A 22,138-nucleotide genomic window follows, 5' to 3' on the forward strand; every position below is an offset into this window, starting at 1 on the left:
TTTTTTTTTTGTGTGTGTGAAGTGTGTAAATTTCAGCAATTGATGTTCAGATTTGATTTTCTATACCAAGGTGTAGTAGATCATGGAGGTGGCGATAGCGGAAGGGATGGTGATTGGATGTGCCCTAATTCAAGGTATGTTCATTTCATCTTCATAATGTGTATATTTTGGAATATTATGTATTCCTTTTTGTCAATTAGCATATTGAAATTGGTCTTTGGAATTGTGTTTTTTGTATCCAAGTTGTGGTAATTCTATGGCCGGGGAGGTTCATATAATGGTTCCAATGATACAAGAAGAAGTGGACAAGGAGGTTGACAAGGTGGATATGATGTGGTAATTCTGGTGCTCAAATTCCGGGAGGTGGTTAATGTGGTAGTGGATCAGCTGAACCCGAAGTAGAAGTGAAGCGCGGTGAAGAAGGAAATATGGTGAAAATACATTCAGTTCTTCGTAATAAGGCCAGTTAGGAGATCTCCAATAATAAATCGCGGTATGGGAATTGTTGGGAAGTTCAAGTTAGTGTTGTATGCTCCCACCACATATCTTAACTCAGATTGACGTTTTTCCATCATGCTATATCAATGATGTCCGCAGGATACTATGCTCGGCTGCTCTCAGAAAGATGCTCCTCGATTTCCTCAGTTATGGAAGAATAATGATGACAGATGCTGCTGCGAGAAACATGTGACACGTTCTGATGGTCACTTTTACTCAAACCGTATTCTGTTGGCTTTATAATGTTAGGCATGTCTAATGATTTCATGGTTCCGTTTTATATATTCCAATTTCCACTTCACGGGACGAAGGGATGCACTACAGTTATACGTGGAACTGGATTATGAGGAGGTAAGGCCGTTCCATTATCTTCTGGGCTTCAAATGCATTTTCAACTTCAATATTCTTCTTATATAAACAGTCTCAGTCTCCTTTCAATTTTAGAACGATTATCATAAATGTTGTGTAATTTACTGATTTTTGCTTTTCAATTGTCATTTATAAGATTCGTATGTTTATGCACGATAGATTCTTTTGGATGATGCTTTTGGGAAGAAAATGATCAGAAACTTAAAGGTATGTAAATTTCATAATTACTTTTTATATTTGTCTAAGTTTATATGAAAACTTACTCCTGCTTATCATCTACATGCAATTGAAATTTATTTATGTTAATTCTGAAGTTAAAGTAGGTGTAAATGAAGACCATGTAAAATGGCATGTGCCTGCTCTTAGTGGCCCATGTATCGCTAGCCTGTGTTATTGATATATGTTATGTTGGTTTCTTGGTCAGGACGCTAGCTTTTCTCTTCCACCCTTTCTTGATATGTTCACTGTAATTTACCGTTTCCTGTTCAAGTTTATTTATAATCAACATTCCATCTGCATTTACTAGTGATTCAGTTTAAGTTCTGTAGGAGTGTTTATGTGTTATGTTTCTTTTGTTTGGTGAGGTTCAACTGACATTGGAAATGGGAGACGATGAGAGTAGTTGGTAATGTGAACTCACTGCATTACTAATTGCATTCCATAAGATATCATCTTTGAGATTTTGGTAAGGTTACCTCTGAAATCTTTGTTGCAATTCAAGTTTGTTCGTAAATCATTGTATGCACTGTTGTATAATTTACCGGTGATTTGTGTTAATCTGAGTATATAATAATTCTGGATATTTTCATTTGGTTTCTGTTTAGAGGTTGAAGCAAGTTTTAAATTTCTATCTGGTTAGGCTGAAAACCGATGCATCTTAGCGGCTTAAGCCATTGTTTAAAGTACTTTTATCTGTGTGTTTTTCACTTCTTTGAATAGGTGTGTCAACTGTATCTCTTGCGCAATGAATGAAGAATTGCATTAATTATTAAAGACATGAGTAATTAATTAATTATTTCTGTTAGGGTTAGTCGTTTGGATACATGGTGGTGGCAGCATGACTCTTTTACAAGTAACAACAAACTCTTAGAAGAATCTCGCTTCAGATACATTTTATTTGCAGGATAGTCATATTCCCGCCTAGTTAGAGCATCCCAATAGATATCTTGTAGTTGAACTTAAATTTGCAGTAATAGGTTGTTGCAGTGGTTCATGAATTTGCTTATCCGCCTTGGTAGCTTGTTTCTTAATGTGTGAATTTGCCTCTAAAAAGGATGATTTTTGGTCAGATAGGGGTGGACAATTGTATTTTTTGGCTGGGGATATTTTTTCGAAGGGTTCGCTACCGTTGTTTGGTTGTTTGTATTGGTTGTGCTTACCATTTTCTTTAATGTTGATGTTTCCAGTCATCCTATTGCATTGTTGACTACTTCGATTGTACGTGTGCTGCCCTCGCTATCATAAATCACAATGGGAGACATTTGTGAGTAGAATCCTTCTGCTTTTGATTGCTTTTCTCGTTCCTATGTCATACATCTAACTCTGTTCATATACAGGTTTGGGTAGCCTATCAAAGTTAATTGCGCGTATGAGGATACCTCAGGTTATATGCTTTTTAAGTGTTTGCGAGCAATCATTGTTGAAAGCTTAAAACGTAGGTCTGACCAGTAGAGTTATGTATTTGCAGTGCTTATGGTGTAGCGAACCAATTTATTAGCCTATGAGCGACGAATGCAAATGAGCAAGATGGAAAGTGGTGAAGTTAGTGGGGAGTGAGTCTGAGATTGCTGAAGTGTGTTTCAGATGGTGAAGCCGGATGATGTCAATGAGAACAAGTAAGGAATACTAGCTTGCAATGTTAAATTTAGAAATGATGAAAGTAATCTAAAACATAGGTATCTACAAGATTTGAGCTTACACTGTTGATATGATGAAAGCTTACGAAAAGATAGGTATCTAGAAGAATTGAACTGTCCATATGGATATGATGTATGATTTCAGGAAGACTATCTTTTCGTTTCTTGTGTATGTAGAGTTTGGCTTTGGTATTCCATTTTTGATCCTTCAGGGGCATATGATTTGTTGTTTTCAGTGTTTTTGCCTGAAAATATTGCAGGGAACACTTGACTAGGTCAACAAAGGGTTGACTTGACTTTTCTTTCAATTGCAAAAATTTATCAACGGCTTCTACCTGTTGCTAAATTTTGAACCAGAACAACTAAACCCGGTCCGGCTAAGAGGAGCCGTTCTAAGATTTTTGGTTCTAAATTTCGCAATGGCTAGCAACAGCAAGAAGCTGTTGCTAATATATTCGCAACATCTGAAGCCGATGCAAAGTCAAGGAAAAACAGTTGGCTGAACCGAAACCGTTGCGAAAAAAATCCCAACCGATTAAGAGTTGTTGCGAAAAATGCAACGCCAAAATCCCTTTTGCAACATTAGGCACGGTGTAGTGATCACAGGTTGTGCGTTGTATCGATCGATTGTGAAATCCAACCTTTGGTTGTTGATTGGAAATTGATTGATCCTTGGATATTGGTCTTTAGTACCATCCAAGTTTTTATCCTTGTATTTGATAAAGACTCGCAGATTTCTATTTGCTTGAGTAAATATCAAATCAAGAGATTGAGATATTAACTCCTCGATATACTTTTCTCTAGATTGAGTCTGACTGTCTAGTTGATTCTCTAGAAAGTATATTGGAGTTAGTCCATACAGATTGCTAATCGAAATATTGGGTGAGGTTGTTAGACCCCCGCTTTTTCAATATTGTTATCTCGATATGATAAAACGAACAAACTTTCAATGAAGTTACCACAAATTCGTGACCTATAAAAGACATTGCAGATCCGCTCTACCGTCACAGATCACTTTAATTATTCAATCGATATGCAACTTATCACTCTATGTGGAGAAGCTAAAGCCCTATATGGTCACCAACAGAACATGATATAGTATAAAAAGAGGCTTTAGCTTAAGGCAAAACTCCATATTAAGATCATGCTTATCCGAAGATGTGTCTCAGAGTTATCACAAGACGAGATTCGAACCCCAGATTACCTGACTGAGATCCGAAACAACGTCATGTTCATTTATGCAACACCTGCTTTGTTCGAAAAAATCAAACTTTTTAATAAACATAATAAGATTCAAAAACGAATCTCTCAAACACGCATGTCATGAGCTACTTATCTAAACGACTGCTATCAATTCCCGCAATCAAAGCCTCGTCTCTCGAAAAAAATAGGTCGTCAGGATGCTTGGTGTTAGAGTTAGACGTCTTGACCGAATGACGAGATGTGACACGTCCACTTACACCTACCCCAGGTCAAGACACGACTCCCCCATGTGAGGACGTACCTAGCGGATTTCTAGAGAACTCTCCAGCAATAAGGTTCAAAAAAACCGATTGTTCTTCTATCCTTAAAGTGTGTTCATTGCTTTTATAATCCTATAAGGCTTTTAATACTCTCAAGTTGGTTGACCATATCCCAGAAAAGATAGAATTTTCTACTAAAGTTCACGTGACTCCCTGTCAAAACACCTACCAAAGATGAAACAATAACTCTATCTTGTCCACGAAGACGCATTATGTGAAGGCCTCTACATGACTCTCTACATATATCCACATAATGTCAATTGTTCGCCCTGGAGGCTCGGTCTTGAGCACTACAGGGGTCTTACTTAAATTGTCAGGTATCTATAATTAATAAGAAGCCATAGTCGTAGGGGACTGAAAAGAAACCGTACGTCAGACATCTATGTGTTCAATGGAAGGAATCCCAAACATTCAACTCACTGGTAATATACTTCAACGCCATCAATAAAAGGTTTATATGGAAAGTAAAAAGATATAGAATACGAAATGTTACAAGATACAGAATTTTCACTGGAGGCACATGAGTAAGATTCAGTACTCATGAGCGAGCCTCAAACTCCCTGACCGGGCCTAATCTCTCATGAGCGCGACTCAACTATAACTCAACATAGCGTTTTGTTCTGTCAACATGCTTCATCCCTTGCGACTAAATCAAGACTGGAAAAAATGCTATCCACTGGGGACTGCAAAAGAATCCCACAACTACAGAGACACCAAGATACTTCTACAAGTTAAATACAAGAAGATCTAAAATCAGAATAGTTTTATTAGTACAAGATATTTTAAGGTTTTATGATAGACACATTTTTGTATCTGATTTGATATCATTTCTCTACTTTTTTTAGTACATTATGGTGTTTTATGTTTGTGTAGGTGTTTTTGGAGAAATAAAGAACGCGCGATTGGGGGACAGAAAAACAATTGGGGGAGATAGGAAAATGACAAAAACGGGATCCAAATATCAAATCAGGATCACCCCTTATCTAAGTATTTTATGTAATTCCTAATCTACCCATCACTAATCAGGATTAGTGATGAATAATAATTAGTAAAATCTTAAGATTTTTGATAAATGATTAGTGTGTATTATTATTTGTGTTTGGGTGAGAGTAGAAGGAGGGAAAGAAAATTTATGAGGGAAATTATTTTGGTGAAAATGGAGGATGATTGTGAAGAGAGAATTGTTGCTGCTGAATCTTTAGCTCAACTACAACAAAGAGCATATCTTGAATCTTCAGCTAATGACAACAACTCACAATTGCAAGTTTTTGTGGAACCAACACCCTTGGAACATGAATTTTATGAGCATGAAGTGTTTCATGAAGAACCAACCCAAGAGAGTAAACTAGCTCAACATATAAGCACTCCCAATACTCAGGTAAAGCTGCGAATAGGTTGAAATTTTGATATTTTTTCTTTGAATCCACTATTGATGCTACTGTAAAAACTCGGTACCGGTATGGTCAAAGTATGAATACCATGCCGGAACCACAAATATCAGCATAGTATTCATACTACGAACATGCCAGAACCTTGATATCCCCCATTTTGAAACTAAAACCGGCATAGCACGCAACCAAATTACTATGCCGGTACAAAAGTTACTTTTTACCTACCATAGAATAATCTACGGAATGTCCTACCGGCATGGTTGAATTATAAGATTACCATGCCAGTACTGCATGAAAAACATACAGGTAGCAGTGTCTTCCGAAGCTAAATACCGGCATCTAAAATTAATTAACTACCACGTCGGAACTGTGTACCGGCATGGAACCATAGATAACGAGCATGCCAGAACACCTGCCGGCACAGTTCAGTTTTAACGTTACCATGTCGGTACCTACAAAAAAACATACAGGGAGGAGTGTTTTCCAAAGCCAAATACCGGCATGGTATATTAAGTATATGCCACGCCGGAACCTCCTACCAGCGTGGTCACTTAGATTACGAGCATGTCGGAACCAGTATTTCCGGCGTTGCTTTCAAATATATTGAGAATGACGGAAGCGTCTCAAAATTGGTCCTCAGTTCCGGTGCAGTTCGACTATGCCGGGACTGTGATCGAGCATGCCGGAACTGCATACCGGCATAGTATTAAATTTTTCTTTTTTGGAACTATGTATTTTTTTTTCGTTAGATCCTTAGGTTGTGACATATATTGATCCAACAAATGCAAAACCGCTCGGTCGGGATACGTCGGAATACTATAAAATGCCTCCGATATGTTACCAAAGATTTATTTTCACCTAGTATCTTGAATATTACCAATGGATTGCTTGTAATGAACCTTATAATCTCTCATTGTTGTCCTTATGTAGGGAATAAAATATCCAAAGGAAGCAATTGCTTGGGCTAAAGAGACTGCTCTTAAGAACATGTGTGTGTGTTGGTGAGGAATACCCAAGGTTCAAAAAGCCGTTTTGAGATGGTTTGCGAGAGAAGTGGGAAATACAAGGAGAAGAATAGCCACAAGAGAAAGGATTATGTATATCCAAAGAAGATTAATAAGGTATACAAGACTCATACGAGGAAGGATAATTGCCCCTTTAAGCTTGTATTCCATTTAAATAACAAGAACAATGAATGAGATTGTGAGGTTTCGTTCGGCCGTCATAACCACCGGGATCCGAAAGATTTTAGTGGCAAAGCTAAAACCTCATGAAATGGAGGATGTAAAGAGATTGACCAAAGCATTTATCAAACTGAGACAAATTCTCAGAGGCTTCAAGGAAGAGGATAAGAAGAACGTGTCTTCTCTAAGTACAATTTATAGCGCACAAGCAAGTATTAGAAGGTGGAATGGGAAGGGAGGAGCGTTATGTAAGAATTTGAGAAGATAGTTTGGGATTACAACTACACGTGTATCATTAAAAGAGGGTCGGACAACAAGCCCTTCAAATATTCATTTCGCATCCTTTGCTTTCACAATTGGCTCATACATGTTGTGGTGTTCTTGTGATGGATTGCACCTATAAGACAAATAAATACAATATGTCGTTGTTACACATCGTGTGGCACACATCGGACAAGGTAACATTCACATTGGCTTGGTGTTTAATGGAAAACGAGATGGACTATAATTATCATTGGGCATTACGTCAATTGAAAATATTCTTCCGGGAAAATCAACTTCCGAGGGTTATCATAACCGATCAAGATGATGCATTAATGAATGCAATATCCGACATCTTCCCGGATGCACAAAATTTCCTATGTACATACCATATACGTATTAATGTGATAAATACTTTTCATGCCTTGTTTGAACCCACAAAGGCGTATATTAAGAAGAGAACGATTGTTCAACTAGAGGAAGATGTTCGCAAGAACAAACTATCACCCGATGAAGAAGAAGATGTGAAAGGCAAGATCAAAGAGAGAGTGGAAAAAGAACACGAGTAAAATCATAAAAAGTGGTTGGAATTTCTAAGATATTGGGGGAAAGTTTATTGGTCGCTTACCGAGGATATGTATGAAAAAATATTGGACAATTTTATTGCCGATTGGAATGAAATTTATCCGTCTGCCGTATGGTATTGTCGGACTCAATGGTTGGATAATGTATGGGATGTCGTAGGCTCAACAAATTAATAAATATATTTTTCACTAATTAACTAGTAATATAGCGGTAGTAAGAGATCGTTCCCACAGAGAGCTGTGTAATTGATAGGTTATTTGATCAGCAAAATAAAGTAAATAACAAAGGGGGTTTCGGTTATGAGATAAATAAAGACAATAAACAAGAAAAGAGATGATTAAGGAATCCTTCGTCATTACCAAGCGATAGATGGATTAAAATACTTATATATCTTCCGTTAGAACCATTCATCACCAACCGTAGAATAACAGGTACACTTAGCTATCCCCACAACTCCTTGTATCACCGATAACATGTACTCTTAGTCAACGGATTCTATTCAACTGAGCCGCCTTGAGGTACGCTTACAAGGTGTAACTCAATCGAACTCTTTAGGTTTGTGAATTTAGGTTTGATCCCAGCATTTAAACTCAGTACGCTCGGTTCACTTACTAGTGTTGTTTCCACACACGATTGCTTTACATAATCCCTCTGCAAGGTCTCATGTTTTCTATTTGTGTAGGAGATGCACGACAATTACGGATCGCTCAACTCACTACTAGCAATAAAATGATTAATATACTAATCTAGCGTGCACTCCAAATCAATCTAAGAATCAATCATAAACCCTAGATATAATGAAAACAAATGATGATGATTAAAACCTCAAATAGATTTGTATTATTAATAAAGCTTCACTCTTGGAACATTGAATTCATCCTTAATCAACAAAGGATTTAGCTACTCATATTACAAAGAAGATGAATAATGGTGGTTCCCCCCTAAAGGGGTAAACCCTAGGTTTTGATGTATAACTTGTGATATGAGATTCGATATATCATTTTACATAACCTAATACTTTTTTATAGGTTTACATTGCTTGGTCTTCAAGTATTTAGTTCGGTTCAAGAACCCGACCCGAAATAAGGAAATAACGAATCCGAACGTGCCCTTAGGCTTTCCAAGGTGTGAATATACGTTTCCTACTACCTAAGTTTGCGAACCTAGTCCGCAAACTTCAAATTCCAGCAGATATTTTCGGAATTAAGTCTGCGAACCCGGTATGCGAACCCAGGCGCAGACTTCATTTTCTTGGTATTTAATAAAAGTTTTTTTTGGCCATAACTTCTTCATCCGTACTCGGAATGACCTCATTCTTTTTGAATTATTTTTATCTTTCAATTCTATTCAAGATGGTGATGACAAATTCTTAATTTGAATGAGTTAAGATCCGTCTTTGGCCCGTCACTTGATTTTGAGCGTTTTGCTCCTTTTCGTCTCACTTCTTCCACTTCTCTTGGACTTGGGCACTTGGAATGCTTCTATTCTTAGATATTTTAAGCACTTTGTAGCTCCTTTGTGGATGATTCACCTAATAGAGACAAATGAGAGAAAACAAGAATAATAATGCGAATACATGCAAGAATAATAGCTAAAACAACTGTGGAATGGATACTAAAATCATATGAATTATGTATTTATCAAATTCTCTCGCTTAGCTTTTGCTAGTCCTCGAGCAAACTAAATAAAACTAACCCTAAATACAACAACTGCATGTCGTGAGGATACGGTTACTCTTAGCATGAATAACAAGCCTTTAAACCCCTAGGTGTCCCTAGTGGACGAGTTATAGTCTCGTGAGGGCTTACAAGAGGTATTCCCACAAAACCTACTCCAATTTCTCGCCTTGGAATAACTAAGGATAGACACAAAGTAGTGGCTAATAAGATAATCAGCCAACATATGTTCTTTAGATGCAAACATCCCACACACATTCCAATCATCATACATAAGCAATCACTTACGTGTGTCATTCAACCTGATTGTAAAACTCTACTAAGATAGTCATTATACTTGTTGCAACGTTTTTCACAACACTCGCATACTGAAATCACATGGATAGATAAGAGAATGGAAATAGAAAAGTGAAGTGTGCAAATGTTGACTAAAGGGAAAGATGTTACCCACAATACTTATATGAATGTCGTCAAAGGATTATTATTTATAGCACAATAGTTGAGAGAAGCACCCATTTAACTCGACCACATGATTAGATACTCTAAGCGCATGTTCCTTTTCAGCAAGTACATGATAGTTGTCTTGGATCCTGCGTTCCATGCTTTCTTAGGCGACGGAGACAGGGACAACGTTTCACACATACTGCTATCAAAGTGTCAAGAACCTCATCAATAGTCTTTTTGACTTGCTATACAATGATGATATGGTTTTTATTTTCATCGACTATGATTAGTCCGCAATTCCGGACCTATCATTTATTAGTGTCGATAAAAGAAGAGGAGCCCTATATATATATATATATATTATTTTTTTCTTCTTCTTTTTTTCTCTTTTTTTTCTTTTTTTCTTTTTCTTTTTGGCTCACTTTTTATGAGTGTAAAACAATTGTCTTATGGGGCTTTTAAATACTCAACCAAGGATTACCTTGCTACAACATCCATGGTAGTATCAGGATCCCACCAAATCACTTTAGAGAAACACATAACTGCAAAAATAAAAAGAAAGTGATTCATAATTGATTAATTGCGAGGATAAATCTTTCAAACGACTACCATGGTTGAGTTTCGCAATTAATTATGAACATATATATTTAAGGATTTTAGAACGATAAAGTGGAACTCAATCTACAGCCGTAAGAACTGTTCCAACCTTAAAAGGTTTAGAGTGTCATCCTAATTAGCTCATAATTAACTCCAAAAGATGAAGTCTCAAGAATGCAAGAAATCAAAGAGTATTATTATTTATTTTTTTATGCAAGCCAAACATGCTTAACTACTCCCCCACACTTAAACCCAACATTGTCATCAATGTTCAAAACCGAAAATTCTGATTTCTGACATAACAACAAATTAAACTCAAAATATGTACAAATGGGTAGGAAAATAGGAAAAACATCCTAAACGAAAGTTGTTCTCCTACGTCTTTTCTATGAGTTATCAAAATTTCACAGTATTTCGATAAAAGGTCTGACTTTGATGGCCTCCGGACTGACTGTCATGCAATCTGAAAAAATTCTGGAAAAATACCGAAACTCAAATGTCCAGGCCTACCGCTCCAACTTAACAGACTCCGAATTCAGATTTTCTTTTTGGAAAAGAAAGGTGAGTCTTTCCTATTTAAAATTTGTGGTAAATCAGTCAAATCGGATTTGTATGAAGTCTCGAGAGCTATTTTCGTAACAAGTGCGCAGTCAGAAATTTTCTGACGAAAATTGTTTCCTCAAAACTTTCACTATAAATTAGGACTTTGTAAAATTCAAGATGGGAATGCAAGATATGATATGAAAAACTAAGAAAACTAAAAACAAAAGGGATATAAATACAAAACCGATGGGTTTCCTCCCTCGCAGCGCTTGGTTTAACGTCGTCAGCCCGACATTATTGTTATCTTCCGTACATCAACAATCTGAAAATTTGGTAATCCTTCCAAATAACAATCCACAATTCAAATAATAGCTTCACAAAAACATTAGCACAAAACATAAATTTTGGAGGTATCACTTTATTGAAGTTTTCCCCACACTTAGTCCTGTCTACACTCGGAAGTGGATAGAGAACATAGAATTCAGGAACTTCAAAAGGTTCCCCAGCTTGGTGAACCTGCACAATACTCGAATCAAACACATCAAGTGGTGGATACTTAGAAGTAAAATAATCCGTTAAAATTTTGGAAGCACACAACTCCAATCCTAAGTGAGGTATTTTCTTAAAAGTTAGGTTAACAACTCTTTGAGAATCTACTTTAATTGGATGGAAAGGATCAATAGATAAAGAATTAAGCAAAGGATTAGACAAACCTTGTTTCGGATCCTCATTCGTAATTAACAGTGAATTATTTACCTCAAGTATATCGTGGTCCTCTATCGAACTATTATTATCTAGCTCAATTGGGTCTTTCACAAAATCAATCAATTTGGTTTCATTCTCAATATCTATCTCTTCAACAACCTCGTCATCGGAATCGAAATCCGAATCAAATTCCGCTCTCATGAACTCTTCTTCAGTATAGATATTGGGGTATTCTATATGAGTATCCTTTGAGGGAATAATCGGGTCTACTTCTTGCAAATCAACTGGCCTCACACCGTTCATAACAATGGTTCTGTCATACCAAAGCTCCTCCTTTTGAATAGGCGAGTGATCATTTTTACGATCTGGAGTTGGAATAATCGTATCATTGTTGCAAGGATTTTCGAAAGGTTGCTCATCTTCATCGGAATCTTCGTCATCCATAGGAATTTCATAGTCGTTTTGGTTTTGAGGCCAAACTTCTTCATCGTTCCTATTCTCAATGAGTTGAGCAGCTTGTATCTTTATCTTTTCCATATTCTTTAGAAATTCTTGGTGTGATTCTTCCATATTTTTGTTGCGCTTATCCAAATTTTGAATGTATTGGTCCAACCCTTGTTGATGTTGCATCACCTCTTGGATTAATTGGTCCAGACGTTCATCAAAACCTATACTTTCACTCACCACCCTATTTCTATACCAAATCTCCCCTTTTGGATAGGTGAATGATCATAAAAACGATCAGGAGTTTGGCTAGATATAATGAAGTAAGATTCAGTTGGCAAATTGTTCTCCGTACTTGGTTGTTCATTAAGTGGATCCGGCGTGGATAAACTGGCCTTTAACTGAAGCATAAACTGGTCAAGCTTCTGTTCAAGTTCAGGAAATAAACGATTAGAAGCATAACTATCCTCCCATCCTCGTGATTGTTCACTTACATACCCGTCACAAGGTTGTTGATATGTATGTGAATATCCATAAGGTTCCATGGGATATTGATTGGTTTTGATTATACCCATAGGCTGGTTGGTAGTTGTCATATGAATGAGATTGAAAACCATATTGATTACCACTGTTGTATTTGTAATCTTGTGCTCCGTACATGTTATTCCGTAAGGAAACATGACGACTCACAAGAACAAATCTAAAAACTAAAACAAGCTAAACAAATAACAAATCAATTAGCAACTGCTCCCCGACAAAGGTGCCAAAATTTGTATGGGCTGTCGTAGGCTCAACAAATTAATAAATATATTTCCCACTAATTAACTGGTAATATAGCGGTAGTAAGAGATCGTTCCCACAGAGAGTTGTGTAATTGATAGGTTATTTGATTAGAAAAATAAAGTAAATAACAAAGGGGGGTTTTGGTTATGAGATAAGTAAAGACAATAAACAAGAAAAGAGATGATTAAGGAATCCTTCGTCGTTACCAAGCGATAGATGGATTAAAATACTTATCTATCTTCCGTTAGAACCATTCATCACCAACCGTAGAATAACATGTACGCTTATCTATCCCCAAAAATCCTTGTATCACCGGATAACAGGTACGCTCGGTCACCGGATTCTATTCAACTGAGACGCCTTGAGGTACGCTTACAAGGTGTAACTCAATCGAACGCTTTAGGGTTTGTGAATTTAGGTTTGATCCCAGCAGTTAAACACAGTACGCTCGGTTCACTTACTGGTGTTGTTTCCACACACAATTGTTTTACAGAATCCCTCTGCAAGGTCTCATGTTTTCTACTTGTGTTGGAGATGCATGACAATTACGGATCGCTCAACTCACAACTAGCAATAGAATGATTAATAGACTAATCTAGCGTGCACTCCAAACCAATCTAAGAATCAATCATAAACCCTAGATATAATAAAAACAAACGATGATGATTAAAACCTCAAACAGATTTGTATTATTAATAAAGCTTCACTCTTGGAACATTGATGCACTCCAAACCAATCTAAGAATCAATCATAAACCCTAGATATAATAAAAACAAACGATGATGATTAAAACCTCAAACAAATTTGTTTTATTAATAAAGCTTCACTCTTGGAACATTGAATTCATCCTTAATCAACAAAGGATTTAGCTACTCATATTACAAAGAAGATGAATAATGGTGGTTTCCCCCTAAAGAGGTAAACCCTAGGTTTTGATGTAGAAATTGTGATATGAGATTCGATATATCAATTTACATAACCTAATACCTTTTTATAGGTTTACATTGCATGGTCTCCAAGTATTTAGTTCGGTTCAAGAACCCGACCCGAAATAACGAAATAACGAATCCAAACGTGCCCTTAGGCTTTCCAAGGTGTGAATACACGTTTCCTACTACCTAAGTTTGCGAACTCGGTCCAAAAACTTCAAATTCCAGCATATATTTTCGGAATTAAGTCTGCGAACCCGGTATGCGAACCCAGTTCGCGGACTTCACTTTCTTGGTATTCAATAAAAGCTTGTTTTGGCCATAACTTCTTCATCCGAACTCGGAATGATCTAATTATTTTTGCATTATTTTTATCTTTCAGTTCTAATCAAGATGATGATGAGAAATTATTAATTTGAATGAGCTAAGATCCTTCTTTGTCCCATCTCTTGATTTTGAGCGTTTTGCTCCTTTTCGTCGCACTTCTTCCACTTCTCTTAGACTTGGACACTTAGATACTTGGAATGCTTCTCTTCTTAGATATTTTCAGCACTTTGTAGCTCCTTTGTGGATGATTCACCTAATAGAGACAAATGAGAGAAAACAAGAATAATAATACGAATACATGCAATAATAATAGCTAAAACAAGTATAGAATGGATATTAAAATCATATGAATTATGCACTTATCAGACAAGTTCGAGAAGAAATTTGTGCGTCCATGGACAAACCGGTACAGACACTATGGAAATGAAGCAACTAGTATAGCGGAGGCCGCTCATGGGCGATTTAAAGATTTAATCCGGTCCGGCCAAGGAAACATGGTTACGGTCACCGAGGAAATGGAGCAATACTTTAAGAGTGATATTGATAGGATCAAGAAGGCTTTTGAGAAAATCTCAATGGAAAGGATGACTTCATATTTACCATATGTTAAATTGCTCCAAGTAATAAAGTTCAACGTCTCTCAATGGGCAATAAAACATATGATGAGACAAATGATATGAGAGATACACTACGGAAAACCGGGTGATGTGTGTATTTGTCCCGACATGTTTTCACTGGGGCTTCCATGTCGTCATATGCTTGTGAAGTATGAAGAAGTGATACCTATTGAGGTTATCGATCCGTTTTGGAAGCAACTATCTTTCACCCTCCCCCTACCGAAGATCCCAGACAATAACCTTGGGATACAAACGAAGTAAAGGAATTCTACGAAGCTTACTCACGTGGCAACTCGGTTAGCCGGCAAGTCTTGTTGAGCCAACTAAGGCTAATTACACGCCCATGGACAACACAAAGTGAAGAGCCAACAAAGGGAGATCCTCCCGGTAGACCACAAACCAAAATAGCAAGAAGAAAACAAAAGAAAGAATTGAAAGAAATAAGTCAACGTGAAAATGAACTCCGTGCAAGTAAGAAACGAGATCTAACCGGATGTGAGATTTCGGAAGCAAGGTTCGCGGAAGCGCCGGTTCCAAATAAAAGGGGTAGGCCAAGGAAGGAACTGCTATCAAGTCAACAACAAACGACGGATTTTGTATCCACACCTACAGTTGATGTAGCAGAGTTTCCAAAGAAAGGGGGTATAACGCCAAAGGTACTAATGTCGAGCTACCGAGAACAACAAGGTGAGCATTTCGTATCCACACCTATAGTCGATGTAGCGGAGGTTCCAAAGAAAAGGGGTAGGCCGCCAAAGGTACCAACATCGATCTACCAAGAACAACAAGGTAAGCATTCCGTATCCACACCTATAGTCGATGTAGCGGAGGTTCCAAAGAAAAGGGGTAGGCCGCTAAAGGTACCAACATTGATCTACCAAGAACAACAAGCTGAGCATTCCCAATCCCCACCCATAGTCGATGTAGCGTAGGTTCCAAAAAAAGGGTAGGCCGCCAAAAGTACCAACATTGAGATACCAAGAACAACAAGGTGGGAATTCTGAATCCCCACCCATAGTAAGTGATAGCAAATGTAAGCGACCCATATCTAGTAAACAACAACACCATGGTGAAAACTCCGTAGGCACGACCAAAGTTGATGTAGTTTCGGTTCAAGGCGAAGGGGTAAGCCAAGGAAGTACGGACTCCCAACACATAATGAAGACATTGGAAATGTAGAGATTGCAGAGGATGGATTGGATATAATTAAGCTAAAAGTTGGCAATATGAAGATGTTTAAGGATTCCAAAACAGGTAAGACTTATAGACATTACCATACCAAAACACAGTGTTACGTAGAGCAACTTATTGAGGTTATTCGCGAGTATATTATGTATACGGATGATGTCGATGGAGATAAAAATTGTGGCTATCATGTCGTGACCGAACAATTAGGAATCTTCAAGACGACGGTTAGTATAGGAATGACACCATGTCGATATGCTGGAAAGAGGATGGATGAACAACTTGTGAAAAAGAGGAGCTTTTATGAGCAATTGGTTGGTCAAGGCGAGGGGTTTGATGATATGTATGCTCAAGTGTTAGGACCCGAGCAGGAGATGAAGTTTCTTCCTTCTGAATATTGGATGAGAATGCCTCTTTGTGGGCATCTAGTAGCGGATACATTTAATTGTGTTGTTCATTATTTTACCCCCACCGTGGAAGTAACATTTACACCAAAGTGGCAAAAATGTGAAGGATCCCTTAAGAAGAGAATAGTTGTTTTAGCGTTCGTGAACAGTAATCATTTCGTCATTCTAAAACTCAAGGAAAATTGTCCATTGCCACCTGTTTGTGGGATGGTTAAAAATAAGGATCTAGATCCCAATATATGGAAGGGATGGATGGCATTGTATGAGGAGAATCACCAATTTTGGGATGCGTTTGCCTTATCAAAGAAACCTCTCCAAGAGGAGGAGATGCAACTTCATACGTGTGGAAGGGATGATGAGTAATTTGGATATATGTGGTTCACTAATACACAACATTTTGTTTTCTTTTTGTAAGTGTGAATTGTAAACATTAAATCATATTTTGATGCCAATGACGGCATGGTTATGTTTCATTATGATAATGCCGGGACTTAGGTGCCGGCGTATAACTTACTTTTTGAAACAGTTCCGGAAATCCTGAAAAACATCCAGAGATGTTAGTAAACGTGCCGGCATTGGAAGTAGAATAAAAACAGTGCCGGTACTCAGACAAAAATATTTTGCACCCGGAGTTACAGACTGCCGGCATAGTTGGCAAAAATACATTCAATGCCGAAACTCTGCAATTTTTGGAATTTTGAAAATTCTGAGTGCCGGCATTGATATTTATCCTTTCGAACATGCCGTTACTTAAAAAAAACTTGGAAATCTGTAAGTTTTGGCACATTCAAACTCTGTAAAATAGGTAATTTGACACTGGTTTATCAACATGATAAATCAAATAACAACACTAGATTGTATAAAAGGACAAACTCCAATTTAAGAGGTTCCAAACCTAAAACAAATCAAACATAAACCAAATCAAGCAAATAGTTTAGCAAGACACACAAAAAAATATATTGTTCAAGACACACAAAAAAACATAAACCAACACTAGATTGTTCAAGACCAAACTAACACTATAGAAGAAACACACGATCACTTGGTCTTTGGCTTCTTGTGTGCCCTCTTCTTATTTTCGCCACACAATTATTTTGCCTATGGAACTTCAATTTTGTCAAGATTTTCCTCGACATTCTCCATTTCTTTCAGGGTCAACACATCTCCGTTCTTGTTATTTTTTCTTAAAGAACTTTAACAAACTTCCTATCCGCTGACGCTGTTGTCATATTTTTTTAAATATAATTAGTATGTGTAGACTTATATAAGTTCATAGATATAGATGGAAAGATTAGGAAATGAAAAATAAGTACATACCAACAACGTAAGGATCTTTTATTGTCCGGGTACGGTAAGTTCAGTCGCAGTTGTGGAGGGAGGTGTTGCTTGTGGAGGAACTTCTATGTCAGCCGCGCGTACAACATAAGGTTGCGAGTACTTCCAATGACTTCTGAGAAAGGTTGGTTTGGTCTCATAACCGTTTTCCGCCAATTCCCAACCAACCCTATCCAACACAAGTCCTCGTTCTCCCCATTCACTCCAATGTGCAAGAATGGGTATTGGATCGTAAAATACCAGGGTATGGTTCTCATTTCCTTCACATTGAGGAAAGTCATGAGAGAATTTCTGATAAGATGTATCCGTAAGATCTTTCTGCTTGTACTCAATTTGGCGCATTACACGGCGAGGGTTGTGCATAACAAATCCTTTTGGATAAAATAACGATCCGTTGTAGAATGAAACATTTTCACGCCTTTCAAAAACTCCTCTGGAATTCCTATATGGGTCAAACACAACATCTTGGAAATCCACGGAGTCATCCATAACATTGAAGAGAGGCCGTATCAAAACGTGATAATTGCTTATATCCAAGTTGGCGCATCACACATGTAGGATCAGCCATAACGTGTCCTTTTGGGTGGAACAACATCCCATTGTAAAATGCAACGTTACCAAACCTCAAAAGTTGGTGGTTTCCTCTAGCCTCCTTGTAAGGGTCGAACACAACATCTTTGGTACTCATCGCGTCCAGAGACAATCTCATATCGATCAGTCGATTATTGTTATCGGGCTTGGGAATATTGTTGAACTCGTATCTCTTGGCTCTAGGCTCCTCGGGGTCGTCAATGTGTGTGATCTTCAAGAAGGGACAGTCTTTGAACAATGTTGGGAAGTGTTCATAAGCCCAAACCTATACCAATATGGAATGATACATATAAGAATCAGTAAGTTTTGTTTCTAAGTTCATGATAAGGATACATGTGAACAATATACATAAGAACATAAGTTTAAAAACAAAATTCCCTGCAGTAGAGTGAAATTCCAGACAAATTGGTTTGTTTTAGCCTTAGAGGCCCTTCTCATCCCCGTCATCAAATGTGCCATTACCGCAGTGCCCCAAGAATAGTTAAAGACATCTTCCAACGGATCCAAGTACTGAAGGTAGTTTGCACTAACCATGTTGCCATTAGTGTCAGGGAATACCTTAGTGCCCAAGATGTATAACAGGTATGCAGCGGCTATATAAAGAATTTGTTTAGGGTCCCATCCAACCTCCAACCTTCTTTTCTTTGTATTTTCAAACTTCTTCTTAAGCAGCGTCAGCTTGAATATCTTTGTCCTACTAGACTTGGATACATAGAAGCTCTCCAAAGAAGTTTTGTAGTCTCAACCAAACAACTTGTTAGTCAGAGCGTTCAAATTCGACCATTCTAGATCCATACACTCAACTCCTTCTGCAATTGATTTGCTGATAACATTCAAGCCTAGAATGTTATGAGCATCTCCGGGGATGAAGGTCATCTACCCAAAAGGGAAGTGAATGGTATCAGTTTCACCATGATACCTTTCGACGAAGCAATTGACAGTCACAGAATCAGGATTCACATAATTTTGAACCAAAGCATATAGACCAGAATCCTTTACTATTGTTTGGACCTCTTCACATTCCTCGGAAAAAATTCAACAATCCGCGGCTTGGCTTCAGCAAACACGCACAGCCTTCTTATGATCCTACAATTAAGAGATTTTACATAAATACACAACAATACATATGCACAAGATAAAAAATGCTTACATATGTTTGATAGATAGTACGAGCCCACGAGTCCTTACATCCAAATAGTTTTTTCGGTACTGGATCTTCACCCCAAATTCTGCCACGTTCAAGGTCAGGTATCATGTCATCAATATGAGGAAGGTGATAACCTTTAACTTTTACTTTGACTATGCCCTTGCCCTTCTTGCCCTTGCCTTATGTTGGTTGTTGACTTGGCACACCAACTTCGCTTTGGATTTCTAATTTACTTGGATGAACCTCATAATCTTCCTCCTCACTTTCCTCTTCATCATGCTCATCGTCCTCAACAGTTCCAGTAGATTCACGGATTACAAGTCGACTATGGTCCCCACCACTCTCCCAAATTATCCCTCTTGTATCATCCCCCAAATGCTTGTTGCGACCTTCATTTTTCCCTCGAGGAGGCAGAGACTGAGGAGTATCAAGACCGTCTTTCCTTCTTCTCTTAGTGACAACATCTTTAGTTTTTCTTTTGTTAGCTTCCTTGGATTTTGACCTATATCATAAGCACATGAAATGAATATAAGACAACTTATTTTCAATTTTAGTACCGGCATAGACTCACTTAAACAAACCACGCCGGTACATAGCTGATGTGATTTTCAATTGAGTTGTAGTAAAAAGTTCGTTGAGACTTGTGAAAGCAAAAGATTTTAGATTTAATGAAATTTAAAAACAAACAAAACTTAATTCAAGATTATTAGGAATAACCAAGACACTGATTCCACTATCACACATGAATAAATTATGACAAATAATCCAAAACTCTAATTATCTTTTAAGTACCTTATTTCTTAATTCACAAATAATCAAACATATTCTCAAATATTAATTGTATTCCCCAAGCATAGACTATCAATTGATTAAACAAAGTATAATCTATCAAATTGAATCACAAGTAATTAAGAAAATTATGTAAACATTTAAAAACTCTGCAAAAGCAATGATTGAGTGAATTATAATTAAAAATTAGAGAAAATGAAATAGTTACCTATTATTCATGTGTAAATAGCTTCATCCAGTGCCTTGGTTAAGCGAGAATTTAGCCTCTCATCATGTTGGAAACACACTCAGAATTCGATTTCATTGCTCAAAAATGGTTTACAAATGATGAAAAGGGAGAAATAATTCAAAACCGGTTTTGTAACAATTATATTTGTTACAAACCAAAGAACGATACAGAGGATGTGTCACTGTTACTGTAGCTCTAAGACTGTCACTGAACAGTCGCAAATACTATAGAAAAATAAGACTGCTTCTTGAGGTCTTATGTTCTTCGTGTACTTCAATGGCAGCAGCAGCAACAGGTTTCTCTGGTGATCGTATTTCTCCTATGTGATGTTCCAAATCCTTCCCAAACTCTCTGTCCCCCTTTTAATAACCCTTAGCACCCTTTATATACTCTCCAGAATCAAAAATACTCGCCAATAACTCTGGATAATCTTCATTTACTCGATAATATTCTTCACTGCCATTCACGGGATTTCTTCCCTTTTTACAGCTTCACATGCGTCTGTAGCCATCCAACATACTATTATTTGTCTTCTACACGTTTCTTCTCCAATTTAGCACACTCCAAACACGTCTAAATCTTGTGCAACCCCCTGATAACCTCTTCCGAGATTAAACTCCCCTGTTTTGTTCTCGCAGAATATCCAGCCAAACTGGATCGAACCAAAGGCCTTTACCAAGCCTGATAAGCCCAATCACGTCATCCCAAAGAGTTTCAGCCGTTTAGTCTCTTCGATTCCCGTCCAAAATGCGAACCCTAAATCTGCCATAGCCTGTGAGCTTTTCCCGCCAAAATTGGATTTTTGAAATGATGAAGATGGTGTCCCCCTAACCAAACCGGGGGTGCAAATAGCATGAGCCCAACTGAGGTGCCCCTTATCCAGAATGAGGGTGCCTTTAGTACTTTTCTCCGGAGGTCCAAATAGCACTTTTCGAGCAACTTTTTTCATACAAGTGTATTTCTCCAAAAACACCTACAAACACACAAAACATCAAAATTAGTACAAGAATCGAGTTCCAACAATACAGACATTGAGGACAAATAAGACACAAAAATGTGTCTATCAAATACCCCCAAACTTATTATTTGTTAATCCTCGAGCAAATCTAATCTAGAAAATAAAATGACTACACTTAGCACGTGCAACAAGCCGTTAAACCGCTAGGTGGCCCTAGCGGCGGAGTGTTGCCTCAGGAGGGTTTACCAGAGGTGTACCCACAAAACCTTTACTCCAGACCCTAGATATTTACGCAAAACCTTGGAAGGCACTAAAGAATCTCCTTGGTTGGCATACTCTTATTGACTACAGGAGAAAGTACCCTGATACGAAATTCCAATTGATGTACACGAGTTTGCACTCAGCATACTAAAATTCATATATAAGTGACAGAGCTCTACTCAGATAGTTTCTGGACATCATAACCGGAGTCAACCAATCACATGAAAAGATCAATAAGATGGATAGAGAGAAAAAATAGATGGTTTACAGTGAGCGGTGTTTCCCATATCTGTCTGAAGGCCACTACTAGGATGAACCTATCCTAATGGACTGAGATACCGGTCTGACTAATATCAACACAGCTGGCATATACAAGGGGACCAGTGGGTGATAATCCTAACTCTAGGTCAACACAACTGGCATATACAAGGGCACCAGTGGTCGACTTTATTTGAATTTATTCCGGTTGGTCTGATGGTCTTGTCTCAATTCTCTTTTTTTTTT

The 22,138-nt window shown here is 37.7% G+C and overlaps 1 long non-coding RNA gene across 4 annotated transcripts in view; it reads left to right on the forward strand.

Moving 5' to 3' along the window:
• LOC113277934 overlaps nucleotides 1-2,940 on the forward strand; it is a 3,594-nt gene extending 654 nt beyond the window's left edge. Inside the window, exons 3-9 of one of the 4 annotated variants that reach the window (XR_003325225.1) lie at nucleotides 71-134; nucleotides 244-493; nucleotides 598-849; nucleotides 1,004-1,552; nucleotides 2,274-2,350; nucleotides 2,424-2,470; nucleotides 2,555-2,940. This is a non-coding gene — a long non-coding RNA (uncharacterized LOC113277934). The remainder of the gene's footprint in view (nucleotides 1-70; nucleotides 135-243; nucleotides 494-597; nucleotides 850-1,003; nucleotides 1,553-2,273; nucleotides 2,351-2,423; nucleotides 2,471-2,554) is intronic. The other 3 variants (XR_003325227.1, XR_003325226.1, XR_003325228.1) reach the window with 3 other exon arrangements.
• The last annotated feature ends 19,198 nt before the right edge of the window (nucleotides 2,941-22,138 follow it).

The sequence above is a fragment of the Papaver somniferum genome, chromosome 5 (genome assembly GCF_003573695.1).
Source record: "Papaver somniferum cultivar HN1 chromosome 5, ASM357369v1, whole genome shotgun sequence".
NCBI classification, from domain to species: Eukaryota; Viridiplantae; Streptophyta; class Magnoliopsida; order Ranunculales; family Papaveraceae; genus Papaver; species Papaver somniferum.